This window comes from Rhagoletis pomonella, unplaced genomic scaffold (assembly GCF_013731165.1).
Source record: "Rhagoletis pomonella isolate Grant_MI unplaced genomic scaffold, Rhpom_1.0 Rhpom_scaffold_00001, whole genome shotgun sequence".
NCBI classification, from domain to species: Eukaryota; Metazoa; Arthropoda; class Insecta; order Diptera; family Tephritidae; genus Rhagoletis; species Rhagoletis pomonella.
This window is the reverse complement of record NW_023458555.1, coordinates 114,637,379-114,651,543: the sequence shown is the minus strand read 5'-3', so window position 1 is coordinate 114,651,543 and position 14,165 is coordinate 114,637,379. Positions and strand designations below refer to the sequence as shown.

Sequence of the window (14,165 nt, the reverse complement as noted above, 5' to 3'; positions counted from 1 at the left end):
CAACGAGAGAGGACTTTGCTTCTCAATTGCCTACTCAGCCCAAAGTAGCACTTGTTGGCAAGAATGATTCTCCGTTGGATTTCCAGGCTGACATTATTATTGGTGTTAATTCTGGTTCCCAAATAAACGAAGTCGTCTACTTTTTCAAACTTGTAACTGTCGACAGTGACGTGGGTTCCAAGACGCGCATGCTGTGACTGTTTGTGTGACGACAGGAGATACTTCGTTTTGTCCTCGTTCACCTCCAGACCCATTCGCTTTGCTTCTCTATCCAATCCCGAGAAGGCAGAACAGACGTAGCCCTTGTTTTTACCGATAATATCGATGTCGTCGGCATATGCCAGCAATTGTACGCTCTTGTAAAGTATTGTGCCCGAGCGGTTCAGTTCTGCGGCTCTTATTATCTTCTCCAACATCAGATTAAAGAAATCACACGAAAAGGAGTCCCCTTGTCTGAAAGCTCGTTTGGTATCAAACGGCTTGGAGAGGTCCTTCCCTATTCTGACGGAGATGGTGGTATTGCTCAACGTCATTTTACACAGTCGTATTAGTTTCGCGGGGATACAAAATTCAGACATCGCGGCATAAAGGCAACTTCTCTTCGTGCCGTCGAAAGCGGCTTTGAAATCCACAAATAGATAGTGTGTGTCGATCCTATTCTCGCGGGTCTTTTCCAAGATTTGGCGCATTGTGAATACCTGATCTATGGTGGATTTTCCAGGCATAAAGCCACACTGATAAGGTCCAATCAGCTCGTTAACTGTGGGCTTCAGTCTTTCGCACAATACACTCGATAAGACCTTATAACTTATGCTTAGAAGGCTGATCCCACGGTAGTTGGCGCGTATGGCGGGGTCGGCTTTCTTGTGGATAGGGCAGAGCACACTTAAATTCCAGTCGTCGGGCATGCGTTCATCTGATCACATTCTGCATATGAGCTGATGCAGGCACCTCATCAGCTCCTCGCCGCCGTACTTGAATAGCTCAGCTGGCAGGCCGTCAGCTCCAGCAGCTTTGTTGTTTTTCAGACGCGTAATCGCTATTCGTACCTCGCCATAATCAGGCGGTTGGACAGCCACTCCATCATCATCGACTGGGGACTCGGGTTTGTCTTCTTCACTACTTTCAGCGCTGCCACCATTCAGTAGGTTGTAAAAGTGTTCCCTTCACAATTTAAGTATATTCTGGACATCGGTCACTAGGTCGCCATTGTTGTTCTTACAGGAGTTCGCCCCGGTCTTGAAACCTTCTGTAAGTCGCCTAACCCTCTGGTAGAATTTTCGGGCGTTCTTCCTGTGGGCCAGCATCTCAAGCTCTTCGCACTCACACATTTCGGCCTCTCTCTTCTTATTGCGGCAAATACGTCTCGCTTCCTTCTTCAGTTCCCTATATCGGTCCCACATGGCTCGCGTTGCGCCCTATCGGAGCGTGGCCCTGTAGGCGGCATCTTTTTTCTCTGCGGCTTCTTGACATTCCTCATCGTACCAATTGTTCTTTCGGGCTCGCTGAAATCCTACTACTCCTTCGGCGGCGGTACTTAATGATTGGAAAACGTGATTCCACTGCTCGCGTATGTCGGATTGTTGAAGAGTGCTCTCAGAGAGTAGGTGCGTGAGTCGAGGGGCGAATAAATTGGCCGTCTGTTGTGAGTGCAGCTTTTCGACGTTAAGCTTTCCTTGCATTGTTGGGCGCACTTTTTTTGCTGCACAGAGGCGGGTGCGTATCTTGGCTACAACAAGATAGTGGTCCGAGTCGATGTTTGGGCCTCGGAGTGTACGTACGTCCAAAACACTGGAAGCATGCCTTCCGTCTATCACAACATGGTCGGTTTGGTTTCCTGTATTTCGATCCGGAGACAGCCACGTAGCTTGATGGATCTTTTTATGCTTGAACCTAGTACTGCATACTACGATGTTTCGGGCCCCGGCGAAATCGATCAGCCTCAGTCCGTTGTCGGAAATTTCATCGTGGAAGTTGAATTTTGCCGACGGTGGTTATAAAGATCCCTTCCTTGCGCACCCTGGAATTGAAGTCGCCAAGCACGATTTTGCTACCGTGACGGGGCAGCGCTCATACGTGCGCTCAAGCGCTCATAGATGAGATCCTTGGATACCTCATCCTTCTTTTCCTTCGGGGCATGGGCGCAGATGAGCCAGATGTTGAAGAATCTCACTTTGATGCGGATTGTGGCTAGACGCTCGTCCACCGGGGTGAACGACAGTACTCGGCGACGGAGTCTCTACCACCACAAATCCAACACCGAATTTGCGCTTCTTTACATGGCAGCTGTAGTATACGTCGCAAGTCCCCAGGCAATGCTTGCTTTGCCCCGTCCAACGCTTTTTTTGGATGGCGGTGATGTCATCTTTTGTTCTTACGAGGACATCAACCAGCCGGGCAGAGGCACCTTCGGATGAAGTTTTTCTTTCGCCATTGGGTTATGCAGACCACAATAATCGTAAAACCCGATTTGTGAGTCCAGATGCATATGTACATACTTATGTAACAACATAACGGGCTTTGTTAAATATCAGAAAAAATCAATAAAAACTTTCTATTGTTGATTACGTAATGCGACAATCCAAATGCAAGTGTCTCCTGAATAGAACCACAGTTTTTCGATCGAAAAATATTGATTTTCAAGAATATTGTACCATTTCTACGAAAAGTTGTTTTTTCCCATATAAAATATATGGAAAACTTTGAGCGCTGTGAGCACTGCCTAAATATTTGTTTTGTTTCAAAATAAACCAATAGGGGTATAATTTTTTTGTTCAAAACAATCCTAGGGGGTGGCGGCATTAAAATTCCGACTATTTTGTTTTTGGACCACTCTAATGTACATACATTTCCGGAAAATGTTTTATTTGTAACGCCTCTGTAGAAAAAGTAATATTTCATATAAAATTACGCACAATAAATGGAAAAGAAATTTGCTTTTATAAAAAATTTCTTAAATCAGTATGCAGCTCTTAAGAAAAAATGCTCGAACATATCGTCGCTACCATGTCAAATAGGCACTTTTGAGGAGAACAAATAAGCTGTTGTAAAAAATATTGTTGTTACTAGAAAAAAGTGTGGGATTCGACACTTTGTTAAAGCCAGTATCCTCTGCTTATAAAAAAGACTAGAAATTTGACGATTTGCCAACTTACGTTTCATTCTAAATGCACGCGCAAAGTATCGTAAATGAAAAAGCATTTTTGCACATTCGATATTTTGACATGATAGAGACGATATCTATATATGTATGTATTTTTTGTCCAGGTCATCAAATCTGTCCCGTTCGTGCGATTTACAAAAATGGGGTGTCAAATTAAAAGCTTGGGCTGTAGATGTGCAATAAGGTTTTACTTTTTCCAACAGAGTTGCCACCTGTTAAACAATTAAACTCTAATTAATTATTAATCAGTGCCATTATAATCCGCACCGTTTGTTCGATTTTCAAAAATGAGGTGTTGATTTAAAGGGCCTGGACTGTAGACTTGCAGTTCAATTTTTCGAAAAGAGTTGCCACCTGTTAAGAAATTAAGCTCAACATATTAAAAAAGTTTTATAAATTATTACAATATGGGTACCAAACGAATTGGTTTCGAAAAGGCCTTAACTTTAACTACGTGTAGTAGGATTGCTACATGTTTAAAAGATTTAATTCAATTTTAATTAAAGGAATTAGGTAAGTGAATAAAGGTATCACAATATGGGTGTCAGGCAAAAGAGATTTAAGAAGGTAATGAAATTATTTTGGAAAGGGTTGCCACCTGTTTGAAAAGTTGAATTATATAAATTTATACCCAAGTTATATGAAGTATTAAAAATGGTTGTAAAATTAAAGAGTTTTAATAAATATTTATTTTGACAATTTACAATATTTTTGATTTTCTGAGGGTTGCCATCAGTTCAATAGGTTAAATTCAAATTATTGAATAAGTTAAATGGATTACAAAAAGATGGTTATCAATCGAAATGGGTTTAAAACCCTTTATTTCTGAACTATATTTACTAGGGTTGCCAAATGCTTAAAAAATTTCATTCCACTTAATCAGTTACTTGAAATATTTATAACAATGTCATACGAAAGATATTTAAGAAGATTTTAGTTCGAAAATTAATTTGCAGAGGCCGCCTGCTCTGAAAGTCGAATTTAGTTAAGTTATACACAAATTATACGCAATTTTAAACTCTGGGTATCAAACGAACGCGTGTTTAGAAATATTTAGTTTGAACATTTATAATTTCTTTAGGGTGCCTGAAGACGGTTGCCACTAGTTGAAAAAATTAAATTCAAATTATTTAATAATAATAAATGAATTGTCAATATATGGGTAGCAATCGAAATGAGTTTGAAAATAATTAATTTCTGAACTGTATTTAGGATAGTTGCCACGTGTTAGAAAAATCAAATTCAACAAAATTGATGAGTTAATTGAAATATGTATCGAAAAATATCTAAAAAGATTTTAGTTGAAAAATTATTTTAAAGACCTGTTTAGAAGTCGAATTTGTTTTGCTTATACACAAGTAAAATGATATATCTAAATATTAGTGTGAAATGACAGAGTTTATAGAAAACTTTAGTTTGATAATACTTTTAATTGGGTTGCTACCTATTTTTTTGAAGGTCGCTAGATTTTCATACACCGTTATTTCGAATTTCCAAAATGAGAACTGAAATTAAAGAAGAGGGATTGTACATAAATGTGCAATAACGTTTTATTTTTTGAAGCTAAAGCGTTTTAGCGGTATAGAGTGGTTAGAAGTTTTATGAAAAGAAAAACTGACACCATGCGAAACTTCTCTTCACTCAGAAATGTTTATATGAATCTTATAGAAAATTGTTTGTGGTTTTGAATAGTGTTTCAACCTGTGTAAAAAGTTATATTAAATTTTGACGTCTTAACGCCATCCGGTTTCACTAGTACATATTTATTTCTTCAAGAAAATTATACCAACCGCAAAGATATTTTGCTAGCATCAGAAATAATGAAAAATATTGAGAACTACAATGATATCTTTCTTTTGATGATCAACGAAAATACATTTTTTTGATATATTTTTTTTTATAACAAACAAACGACTTACCTCGCCGGATACTGTACGGTACGCTTAGGCTACTCTTAAAGCTACAGTGCGATGGGCTCTAGAAAGTATCTTGCAACGGTTATTTTTCTGTAGGGTGTCAGCCCAGATCTCCGCTCCGTATAGCAAAATATTCAAGGTTGTGGAATTAGAAGTTGTCTTTTACTTTGGGTTGGTCCACCAATATTGGCCATTAATCTGCTTAGGTAAGCCATTGCCTTTGATGCTTTTGCGGCTGTGTTCTGCATTTGTGCCCAATACGTTAGCCTGGGGTCTAGCCTTAGGCCTAAGTACTTTATTACTCTTTGCGTTTTAATGTAATGCCGGTCAGTTTCATGCTCACTTCTAAGGGAATATGCTTCTTGGTATTAGCTTGGTTTTCTCTGCTGCAAGTTTAAGACCGTGTGAGTCGAGCCATGTCTGTGTTCTTATCATAGTCTGGTTTAATTTCTCATCAGCGTAGCCTACTAAATATGTGTTATCAGGCATCTCAAGGTTTAATATTCTGTCGTAGCTGATGTTCCATAGGTCTGGCCCAAGAATGGAGCTTTGTGCTGCGCCCGACGGTGGTATGGTACAATAACTCCCGGTTACTAGGTAGCTTCTGACCATGAGTCTTAGGTACGTGGGTATGTTGTAGACATCTTCTAGTGCGTGTATCATATTTTTCCATTTTGCGGTGTTGAAGGCGTTGCGAACGTCGAAGGTTGCAAGCAGGACTAGCTTTTTGTGTTGGTATGCGCCTTCTACTGTTGTTGTTACGTGTTTTATAGCCCCAATTGTTGATCTACCGGGCCTGAATCCGTACTGTATTGACGAAAGTCCGCCCTCGATAGCGATAGCCGCTTCTATTCTAGGTTTTAGCAGCCGTTCTAGGAGTTTTCCAGCTGTGTCCAGCATACAGAGTGGTCGATACGCTGTTGGTGAGTCAAGGTTTCCCTTTCCTTTGGTGATTAAGACGAGCTGCTGCCTTTACCAAATTTCTGGGAATATTCCGTTCTTGAGGCAGGCATTGTACATATTTAAAAGCACATGCGGGCATACTGTGGCGATTATTTTTAGAACTTCTGCTGGAATGCCGTCTGGGCCTGGTGCTTTTACTCTATTAGTGGCGGACTTGATCTCTTCTGCGGTAAATGGTGGTATTTCTTGAGGAGCGATGATAGGCTCCATTTCTTTGGTTAATACCTCATGCGTGGGAAAGGGTTCGCTTACTATGTAGTCCATTTTTTGAGCGCTAGGCTCTGGTGGTTTTGCCATGGCACCAAGTTTTTTCATTAACACCTTATATCCGAGACCCCAGGGATTTCTGTTTATATCCTCACGCAGTTCTTTCCACTTTCTGTTCTTGCTGGCCTCGATTGCTCGTTTGTTCTTGTTTAGCAGCTCGGTATAGTTGTACCCCTTCGATTGCAGCGCTTCTACGCCTGGCCCTAGTGTAAGTACGCCTCAGGTGGAGGAACGTTCGTTTTAGTAGAGCTATGTTTTCCGTCCAACAATATGCAGGTCTTTTGTGTCGATTGCTTCCGGTAGTCGGCATGGCTTTGGTACAGGCTCTGGAGATCATTTTCATTATAGTCTCTACTATTTCCATTGCGTTATTTTAAGAGCATTCTTCTGAGCCATGCGCATCTATTTCAGATAGTAGTGCTTCACTATTTAGGCTGGTATTGTCACTTGCGAAGCGAAAAAATTTGGCGAAGCGAACGGTTTGGCGAAAACACCTAAAATTTGCATTATGAGTGGCGAATGAACTTTTTCGCCGGACATGCGTCGCTGCCATTCAAACAAATTAATTGAGTTCATCCTCATTTGACATTTCTGTCATTTATACTTCGAATTCCTTGTTATTACAAACTAAAATTTGAAAAGCAAAATGTTTTATAACGTAGATTTATATTTTGAGGATAGTTATAATGTTGAACCGCGAGCTAACCTTCTTCGTCAGCGGCGTTTTATTAGAGATTAATCTAATCCTATGGAGCTGCCGTTTACAGTGTAAGTATCCAGTGCAGATAGGTTATTCAATGAAACATGAAAAATGTATGCATATATGAATACGTAACGGGTGATTTTTTTGAGGTTAGGATTTTCATGCATTAGTATTTGACAGATCACGTGGGATTTCAGACATGGTGTCAAAGAGAAAGATGCTCAGTATGCTTTGACATTTCATCATGAATAGACTTACTAACGAGCAACGCTTGCAAATCATTGAATTTTATTACCTAGAAAAGTTGGCAGAAAATCCGCTTTTTTATCGACAAATTTTGTTCAGCGATGAGGCTCATTTCTGGTTGAATGGCTTCGTAAATAAGCAAAATCATGCGATTTGACGCCTTTAGACTATTTTTTGTGGGGCTACGTCAAGTCTAAAGTCTACAGAAATAAGCCAGCAACTATTCCAGCTTTGGAAGACAACATTTCCGAAGAAATTCGGGCTATTCCGGCCGAAATGCTCGAAAAAGTTGCCCAAAATTGGACTTTCCGAATGGACCACCTAAGACGCAGCCGCGGTCAACATTTAAATGAAATTATCTTCAAAAAGTAAATGTCATGGACCAATCTAACGTTTCAAATAAAGAACCGATGAGATTTTGCAAATTTTATGCGTTTTTTTTAAAAAAAAAGGTATCAAGCTCTTAAAAAATCACCCGTTATTTATAGATTTATAGCGCATTTTCGTCTAAGCAAGGACGCTTTTATGTATGTGCTGGACAAAAGCAAGGACAAATTTAATTGCCGCCTGTCCTCATCTGTAAAGCTAACGCTAAAATTGTTTTGCGCACTGAGATTTTTTGCGCAGTTATCAGAAAGCTGTAGGAAATGAATTTCAATTGGGTCTTGGACAACCTACAGTTTCACTCGTTTTAAAGGAGGTATTGCCCATTTTAGAAAAACAAATTTGCATTGCTCGATAATCACAGAAATGACAGAAGAAGAGAAGCAACAGGCAAGGAGCAAATTTTACTCCAGATCAGGGATACCCAACGTGATTGGCTGTGTTGACGGAACACTTATTGCGATTTATGCCTCCACCGCAAATAGACACCTCTATCTAAATAGAAAAGGCTTTTTTAGTATAAATGCTATGATTGTAAGTTTTTATGAAATGAATACAGCAACACTGATAAAGAAATTGTATATTAAAGGCTTGCGATCATGACATGAATATCCGGTTTGTGGATGCTAGATATGCTGGTTCTACACATGATTCGTTCGTGTGGAACAATAGTTCATTAAAGACTTATTTGGAGAATATGCATCAAAGTGGCGATCATAACTCTATTTATTTAGGTACTTTAAATTTGTTACATTGGCTCAAAATTAATGTAAATACTATTTTAAAACAAAAACTACTTATTTGTAGGTGATTCCGGATACCCGTTTAGTCCTTATTTACTAACACCCTTCCGCCATGCAGACTCTGGAACAAGGGAGCCAATTTTTAATAAGAAGCACGCGAAAGCTAGAAACGTCGTTGAACGTACGATCGCAGTTTTGAAATGTCGCATTCGATGTCTCCTGAGCAGTGTTGCCATTTTAGGCGTTTTCCGGCTAGATTTAGCCGGATGCGATAGAAAACAGCCGGAGAAATTTCGGTTTAGCCGGAAGCCGATTTGTTAGCCGTTTTGTAAAAAAAAAATTAGCCGATTTTGCTATTTACCTTGCTTTCTTAAAATTCACATATATATGTTTCCATTTTTGACTAAGCGACCCAAAATCTGTTAGAAATGGCTACTAGCCTTATCGCGAATAAAATTTTCATGACAGGCAGGGTTATATAAAATTTAGCCGATTTCGCGTATTTTTTATTTTAAACGAATATATTTTTTCTAAAGAAGGCCGTAGCAGGGATTTTTTTACATAAAATGTTTATTATGAATGACTTAAATTTAAGTGTGAAGTTTTATTCGCAAACTTAGAAAATAACAAATTTTTTCCCTGGTTGCACGCGTTAACATGCTCCCAAATTCCCACACAATTAGAGGAACTTGCAAATTTCTGCACGAACGCTAGTGTCCACGGTTGCTTTTCAAACATAAGAAATTTGTATAGAATTTTTAAAATTCTTTCAGAAGGGCAAAAAAAAAGAATCCTCTAAGTTCTTCAACATATGTTCCAATTTCTTTGTCGTAGTAACTATCGGGTTTCCTATACCGACTCCGGTTGAGATTGCATTTCGAGTACGTTTCAAATCATTGCAAGTATTTACTTAAATTTTTCATTTTAAAATCGCTCAAGTTTTTAAATTTTTACATTTGATGAACCTGTTTACTCAAATTATCGTCGACAAAAAATTCAACCTTGTGCCACAATCATATGTTTTTCTTAATTACAAATTCTTGCTTGTAAAATTTTTTCCAGCTAGAATTCGCCACTTATCTCCAAGAACTAGTCTTGGAATAAATCATGTGAAATTTAGTTGAAACAGTTTCGCCGTTTTTAGCCGTTTTTTTTTGCCAATTTAGCCGGTTGGCCCAAAAAGTTCTGGCAACACTGCTCCTGAGTGATCGAAAAATGCGCTACGATCCTGCTAAAGCAACTTCCATTATAAATATTTGTTGCGCTTTCCATAATATTTGTAAGAAATTTAGAATCAGTGATCCAGATGAAGCTGAAATTTTTATTGATATCGTTGTATCATCAGAACCAATCAGTGAAGATACCAATAATACATCAGGAGAGCGCCGCAGAAGGCAAATAGCTGATGCTTTGTTGTAAAATTAATTGCAGTTCGGTTTATTGAATAAATTCAAAATCATTTACCTTACTTTTGTTCTTTTTATTTTATTTTATACTTCAGAATTCTTTATTATATACATGTTAAATTAAACCTAATTGCTTCTATGCTCTTAAACTAAATAAAAATCATAAGTTGAATTCAGTACCTTCATCAAATATTAAACTTAAAATTAATTCATCACATGCTTTTATATATTAAAATAATAAGTCACAAATTAAATTCAGCCGTTAAAAAATATTAAACTTAAATCTAGTTCATCACATTTTTTATAAGTAAAAATAAAAAAATCACAAATTCAATCAACATAAAGAAAAGATGGATATGAAACTAAAGAATGGGAACTAAACCTGAAAATACAACCAAAAGTAGTTTGTAACAATATAAAGTCTACTTTTGGATGTATTTTAATGTTTTTAGTTCTAACTCCTTCAGTTTAATTTCCATCTTTTCCTTATGCTGTCTTTTCTTCTCTAAAATTTCTTCCCTATTCCTTTCTTCCTTTAATTTCAATAAATTTAGTTCTTCCTTTTTAAATCGTACGTCTTTCTCGTATACCTCGCGATTTCTTCCAGCTTCTTCTCAATATTTGAAATCCGCTCGCAAAGTTTGTCTTGCACTTCAGCCTGCTTTTCCAACGCTTTGATCCGAATGTTTTCTCGATCCTCAACTGTCATCTTTGGCCGTGGAGTTGATGATTGCGGTACCAAATCCGCATCCGGAGCTTGTTCGCCCAGTGACTCCTCTAAATAAATTCCGTTGCCACTCACCGCATTTTCTTCCACGTTCGGTACAAATGAAGAGCCTGCTGGGTTGACTGCTTTCTGAAAGTGGAGAAGCTCTAGTGGTGTTAAGCTTTGTTGTGTATAAGGTCCTCCTCCTGTGGCCACAGTTTCTCGTCGGTTTGTCGCTATTTTTGGTTTTAGCTTCAGCTTGTAATCCAACCAAACCTAAATAATACTCATAAGTAACTACGGCAACACAAACTAGTTCAGTTCTTACCTTATTCTACTCGCGTCCGTTACGCATTGGAGGACCAATGGCGTTAAGTTCAGTTGCAAACTTTTCCCACAGCTCTGCCCTGCTTTTGTTCGTGAAACCGAAGCTTCCCATTCCTCTAGCGACGTCTGCATTGCTTTCCATAATTACAACCAGCTTTTGGAACTGCTGCGTTGTTGTCCGTTTTGTTCTGGAAATTTTGTTTTGTTAAATAAAATTAAATAAATTTTATTTAAGGACAAGCACACCTAAGAAGTTAAACATTCTAATAATAGAAATATTATCAAAAACCAACAAACCCAACAACCACATGATCAAGTGAATTGCAGCGGAATAGCTGCGCTTGATTGTAGTTGGCTAAGCAAAGTGAAATAGTGGAATATAAGCAACAAGAATTAACAAGACAAACTTAGCACAGTAGGCAACTGGCTGAGTCAGTGGTGATCGTCGTTTCGAATCCTACTGAAAGAAGTCTGATGAGGAAATGTGGTGATTTCCGAAATAGCTATCACTTCTACCATTTTTTCGAATTATTGTTGCTTTTCCACAATAAGTTTTCACTTAAAAACGGCCTCAAGCTCATAAAAATTGTTAAATTAAATAAATTAAATTAAAATTTACTCACGTTCTTTCCATTTCAAACGCGAACCAAATAAACAGTCTACAAATTTTGACAGCCCTGGCGAAGCGAATGTCGCTTTTTCGCTAGTGGCAATGTAAGAAATACATTTTCGACAAAAGGTCGCCATTTTGCGGCGAATTCGCTAGAAATTCGCGTCTCACAATTCGAGACAGCGAAATTCGCCGTTATTTGCATTCGCTTCGCAAGTGACAATACCAGCCTTAATTTCGAGACATTCCATTTGCGAGTGCTACATTGCAGGTTCTTCCGTAAACTATCGTTGTTGGAGTCTATTTTAAAAAAGATGTAATGGTGATCGCTACAAGTTTAATCTTCCATTACTTTCTATTCCTTTATGGTGCCTGCTATACCTTCTGATGCTAGTGTGATGTCTGGCGTGGTTTCCTCGCATCCTGGTCTTCGGAGGGTTGTTGCTGCGCCAGTATTGAGCACTATAAATCCGAGTCGGGCTGACATTTCTAGCACGCGTTTGCCTATGAAGTCCGTACTATTCAAATCATTGAAAAGTAATGAAATGCGCGTAATTACCATATCAAGAATGATAGAATACAAGATTGTGCCAATCGAGCTGAGAGCAACCGGGCGTGACGTAAACAAACACCAAAATGAGAGGGCAAAACGAACTCGATAAGAAAAAGAGGAAGCATCGAACAAAAGGCAGTATTTGTAGGCAGTAGTTTTGAATTTGAAAAAGGACCAAATTTTTATTGGTGCCGATTCAAATTAATAAAAATCAATGTTTCTTGCACGACTTTCGATTTCTTCTGGCATGATTGAAGGTGCTGCCACATATTTTGTTGTCGCTTATGATTGTTACTGTGCCATGATTTTGTTTAAATTTTTGCAAAGCTGCTTACCACACCTACGATTGCTAAAAATTTTGCTTCCATTTTTTTTAAGATTTACAAATTTGGTGTCTTCAAACTAAAAACAAAAGAACCAAAAACGCACCAAGCACCAAACTCAAAAATTTTCGCGTTTTGAGTACCCACTAAATTTGGTGGAAAAAGCACGAAGTTGGCAACACTGAATGTAAACAAAAGTATTGTGGGACATCAGCGAATGGGGGGAAGCTGTCAAATCGACGAAGAGACGGTCATCGGTCCGCGAATGGCGCCACTTTCATTTTCTGCACCGGGTTACCGTATAATAAATTTACAAAACTCTCCTGTGAAAGCTTTCCGACGGAGCTATTTGGTTTTGTCGTCATTGTCGCGAAAATTTTTTCAGACTGACAATCGTCGACAATATTCCATATTATCACTGTCGTTTCCAAAAATTTTCCCAGTTGCCTATTATTGGAAAGTAAAATGAAATTGGAATATCATTAAATGTCAAACGAAACAGAGGAATATAGGACTATCAAAAGCATGCTTATGTATATGTATGAATAAGTCCCTCTTTTGCTTTGTCTTCTAAACCATGCGGACGTCTTTTATTTTTTGCACTGGAATTAGGTAAATTCCCTGCGTCGTCAATAAATATCTTACAGGTTATGAGCCATCCGCAGCCTATTCTAGTCTAAAATAAAAAGTATTAATTCCACGAACTTGCCGAAATATATCGTCGTTTAAAGTACAAAACCGCATATCGTGATTCCGCAAAACCGCGTAACTGACATTGGCTGCCAAAAATTGAATTTGCTCACACGAGCTCTTGGCTCAATCCTTATCCATTCGTCCTGAAATATACTAGGCAGATATGCGATTGTTTTATAAAAAAGAGAACCATTTTGAAATATGAGTGTTTTTACGCTCTGGAAAATAATTTCTACAACTTCACAAACGCGGTTTTGCATTTTGCTGATACGCGGTTTTGCACTTTAAATGACGATATTTTCTTGGTATTTCGCAAGAAAACACCATTTTTATTACCGGCGCTTGCGATCGTGTTGGCAAATACGAATAGCAGAAGAAGCTGAAGGAAGATTAAAATGGCAACACATCAATTATCATTTAATCGTCTTAAAGGTCGGGAAAACTACGCAGAATGGAAGGTCGGTGCTAAGGCACACATGATAATTAAAGGTCTGTGGAAAAATTGCACGAAATAATTGCCGGAATCGGCGAATGAGAAAGAAAAAGATGCTGATCTTAAAGCAATAGGTGAATTAACACTATTGCTGGAGCCATGTACTTACGCACATGTTGAATCTTATGAAACGGCGTACGATGCATGGAAGAATACGTAAGCAAAATGAGTGCATTGGGGTCCAAGGTTAAAACGCATTTCAAAATCAATGAAGAAGTGGCAGGATTCCTAAGCCAATGATAATGGCGGTTGAAAATTCTGCAAAGTGGCGAAAGGAAAAAAAGGAGCATCGAAAATTTGACAACAGTGAAACAATGCTGTTCTCGTCGCTGCTCGCTCAATCGAGTAAATTGCCTTCAGACTGGTTTCTTTACAGTGGATGTACAGCCCATATGACCAAAGACATATCGTCTATAAAAAACATATCGAAACCCAGTCAAAAAGAAGTAATAGTTGCTAATAACGAGAAAATAAAAATAGATTGTGTAGGCACGGTTAACCAGCTAGTGATGAATAACGGCACTTCTAAAGAATTACAAATAAATAATGTACATTTTGTACCGAACATTTGTGCGAATCTTTTATTAGTCAGTCAAATGGTAAAAAAACAATAACGCAGTTTTGTTCACTAAAAGTGGCTGTAAAATATTCGACACGCACTGGAAAGTA

At 38.3% G+C, this 14,165-nt stretch overlaps 1 long non-coding RNA gene across 1 annotated transcript; it reads left to right on the top strand.

Moving 5' to 3' along the window:
• The first annotated feature begins 8,116 nt into the window (after positions 1–8,116).
• LOC118735380 lies at positions 8,117–8,465 on the top strand. The gene is made up of 3 exons (XR_004992595.1): positions 8,117–8,176; positions 8,232–8,376; positions 8,450–8,465. It is a non-coding gene; the product is annotated as an uncharacterized LOC118735380 (long non-coding RNA).
• Positions 8,466–14,165: the final 5,700 nt, after the last annotated feature.